The sequence below is a fragment of the Ananas comosus genome, linkage group 3 (assembly GCF_001540865.1).
Source record: "Ananas comosus cultivar F153 linkage group 3, ASM154086v1, whole genome shotgun sequence".
Lineage (NCBI taxonomy): Eukaryota > Viridiplantae > Streptophyta > Magnoliopsida > Poales > Bromeliaceae > Ananas > Ananas comosus.
In genome coordinates, this window is record NC_033623.1 from 16,425,125 (window position 1) to 16,429,503 (window position 4,379).

Consider the following 4,379-nt stretch of genomic DNA (forward strand, 5'->3'; position numbering starts at 1 on the left):
CTAGTCTTGATTAGGAAGGACGAGGCGGCTGCAGCCTGCAGGCAGAGTCGGAGCTAGCGTCGGCGTCGGACTAATGGTGGAAACGATGGTTCGACAATTGTCGGTAGCCAATTGCTGGTTGTTGTTGACTCAGAGTCAACACTTTATTTTTATTTTAATTTTTAATAATTAGTGGTTGTATCAGAGACTCTGACTCGTTTTTATTTTGTTTAAATTTTTAACTCTCTCTATTCAGTAGTGCTGCAGCTGTTTAGAAACTATATTGTCTGTTGTCAATATATTAATATTTAATAGTATAAAAAAAAAATTAATTTAACTTAAATATATAATATGTATTTAGTAATGAGATTTTTTTTTTTTTTTTGAGAAAAAGATAACACGCTATCCGCTTCATTCATTGATTAGGTGAATTAAACTACAAGTATGGAGCAACCAGGCTCCGAAAGAAAGAAAAAAGAAAAAAGGAATCAAGACACGAGGAGAAGATCCCACTCCTTCACGAAAAGCTTGAGATTGTGGACCGCTTGCCCGGAGTTAGCTGGGATAGTCCAAAATAAAGAGTCGTTCCTGACCTTCCATATAATCTACCAGCTGCATCATACTAGAACAGTAAGTCAAGAACGTTTCTTTAAATGATCCTTTTTGCCAAACCACCTATCCCACTAGAACAGTAAGTCCAAAAAAATGTAATTTTTTTGGAATATAATTTTACATTTTCATCTATTTTAAAAGTGAAAATTGAAGAACTATGGAGAGGAGTATCTAATATACAACGTGATGAGTCTAGCCGGGAAATAAAATGATCGGTGGCTGGCTTGGTTTGGGAGAAACCAAATAATCATCGGAGGCAGAACAACAAACCGTGTGGGTCCTGCCGGACATTCGATCACTCGTTAGGGCTTCGGTTCGAGCATTGCTTTTAACAAGCATGATTCATTTCTAGAGTTTTTCTCTTTTCTTTTCGTTTTATCTTTTTCTTTCTTTTTTTTTTTTTAGACTGTTTAGTTTAATTCATCATTTTTTGATGAATAAATCAGGTAAGATGCAATATTTTTCTAAAAAAATTCTCGCTACTCACATTGATATGATTAAGTGGTCAATCTTATTTCTAGAATGAGTGATATATATATGATTTTTTTTCTTTAAATGTATAAATAAATAGCAGAACTTTTAGGCTTCGTTTGGTTTAGGATGTAAGCGGAGATAATAAAAGTTATCCCCGCTTTTCCCTGTTTAATCAATGTATCTCCATTACACTCCCACTTTTTCAGTCAAGGAAACTACAACTATGGAGCTTCTATGATTGGGGATATCCACTGCAATGTTTAAAGATTTTCTACTGCACCGCTTAGTGCGATTGGACATTATTGGTCGGAATGCCGTTTCGCGAGTAAAGAAGCTGGCCAAACACTCGCTCAATCACAAATAAGGCAAAATTTGGTATGGTTTTTTTTATTTTTTTAATTTTTTAGATGTTTATTTTATGTAATTTGACATATTGATAAAAAGAATTTTCTTTTCTTCTCATTGTTCGCTAGTGATAAATGATAACTTATTTATAAAGATTTTTTGAAACAACCAAAATTATTTATTTTAAAGTTTTCACTTTTTACTACTAAATAAATGTTTCAGATATAAGGATTGTAAGCAATCCACCATTTCCTTTTCCACTATTTTATATAGAAATTTTATTTAATAAAAAAACAGCAACAATACCAAACAAGACTAAACATGTAATTTTTTGGATTATTAATTAAGATCTTTTTATTTCTTAGGTCTATGATTCTTCACTAGGGACATTTTTTTTTGGAGAAAAAATAGCATATTATTTACTTTGTTTATTTTTTAAAAAATAAACTTAGCTAAAAATATTAATGAAGTATAATTCAAACTTGAAACTTTAGGTACCAAATATCAAGCCTCTTGTCACTTACGTTAAGAACCATTAGTTGATCCTATGCTTGTAAGTACAAGTATAGGCATAGGGCCAAAAATATTGATCCTCTGCCTACACTTCTACTTACATCTATAGACAAACCCCAATGTAACAAAAAAGGCACATCAAGCCAAGGTGGCGGTGATAGCAGCCACACCAATACGGGGAGGAGGAGAAGAAATGGTCTAGAGAGAGAAAGAGAGAGAGAGAGAGAGAGAGAGAGAGAGAGAGAGAGAGAGAGGAGGACAACGAAAAAGCATTGCGCTTCTAATTTCCTTCCTCGATCGCAGCAGGACTCCAAACATTATAGGCTTCGTTTGATTCGGATATAAACAAAAACTAGCTATTACAAAACTAGGTATAAATATGGGGTAAAAAAAATAGCATTTTGATAATAAATTGGGTTGTTATCGGAGATAAGAAAAATAGTATTTGGATAGATAATATGAAATTAGAAAAATAATTGATAGTTATATATAAAAAATAGAGCCGTTGATAGGGATAGTTATACCAACTTATTTCAAATACCTGAGAATTACTATTTTTGGATAAAAAATTTACGTTCGGGCATAAAAAGAGGGATAAGAGATTATCCCTCATCTTATCCCCGATCCAAACGCTACCTTCAGGAAGAAAGACGGAGGATGTTCTTGAAAGAAGGCGTGGTAGTCCTGAATAGCAGGTGAGATTGGGGATTTAGGAAGGAGGCTGCAGGTAGGAGTTCATATCCCCAATCATTGCTCGTTGTTTTCTCCGTCTTTTTTTTTTATGTAGGTGTTTTTGGTGGTATTGTCTATTTTATATATATAGAGAGAAAGTTACGCTAGAATATTATTAATAGTAAAAAAAATTTTTTGCTATCAAATTTTTAGCTCTTGAATTAATTATTTTTATTATTTCTAATTATTGGATTAAATATAATAATCCAATGGAGACCATGTTGGCCCAGTGGCCCTAATCGTCTATCAGATTTTGATGATAACAAATAATCACGATTATTGGACTAATCTCTTATCTTGAGTCTTGTGTTTTAGATCTCTCTATCTTCAAAAAGGATTCAAGATGGACAATATTCTAGCACCAAGCTTCACCACTTGAAGCTGTGTTTTGCTTCTTTTGTCAAATAGACAAGCTCACTCTCTTCACTCTTAACTTGATTAATATTATGCTTTATAATTATATATATATATATATATATATATATATATATATATATATGATAACTACCATTTTTTTTAAAATTTTTTTGATATACCAATCCTACTATAAACAGGTAATCACAACTCATCAGGGCAATCTCAACTCACCAGACTCCTAGTTTTACCGTTGGATTCTCCCCCCCACTTAATCCAAAGATTTTATTTTTAGGTTTATTAGTTCGTTTAATTTTTTGGCTACGTTTATTTTCTTTACGTTTGAGCTTTTCGTGTGCTAGTTAAACAAAGCTCCAAGCCGTGAAACGGATGCAGGGGCGGTTGAAGAGTTGTGAGCTCTTACAACCTAGAGGTGATCTACTATGAAAACGCCCGTTCGTGGTTCGGAAGTGTAGTTGAGGAAGAAGAAAGTTCGAAGTTCTTAAACGAAGAGAGAGAAAAATGTTCTAATTTAGAGTGATATTCAAAGTGAGTTCAAATCTCTTTCTTAACTCTCGATTCTCATAATTCTAGTGACTTCAAAAATTCGAGTTTACTTGATAGTTCAACGATGGTTCACTCCGGAGTTATGGTAGATAAATATCGGAGCCTGCCTAGACAGTCAACATGAAAGCCCGCGGGTGTTTGACAAAGGCCCGCGGGTCTTCAAACACGTGCGGTCGACGAAGAGCCTGGTGCACGCGGCGAAAAGAATTGAAACATACAAACCCGGCAGTTTTTAAACACCCGCGGGTCTAGAGCTCCTTGTCAAAAAGACTGTGTGCGTCGAAAAGAATTGAAGCATTCAAGACCCAGCAGTTTTCAACACCCGCGTGTCTTGTGCTCCTTGTCGAAAAGACTGTGCGCGGCGAAGGAGACCTAAACCCGGCAGTCTTTCAACACCCGCGGATCTAGAGCTCCCTGTTGAAAGTTTTCAACACCTGCGAGTCTTTCAGCACGACTGAAAGAACGGTCTGTCGGGTCTAACGCACGCGGCGACGAAGGTGTTTTAGACCCGCGGGTCTAAAGCGCGGCGGACAACAGCGTTGGACAGTTCAGTTTGTCAGAAACACAAAGACCTAGTGGGCTTGTTGTTTGTCCGTCCTAGGTTTTCCAAAGTTTTCTAAGCCTAGGTGAAAGCCCGCGGGTCTTATCCCAGGTCTTTAACCTTGAAATGTCTTGTGTTTTAAACTCGTTAAAAACTTATAAATTTTCAGGAAAAGTGGATTAGTATTTAAATCTTAAAACAAATTCACTAGATATTCCACTATTCTACTTATCAAATTTGAATCGAGTTTCAAAGAGTGAGA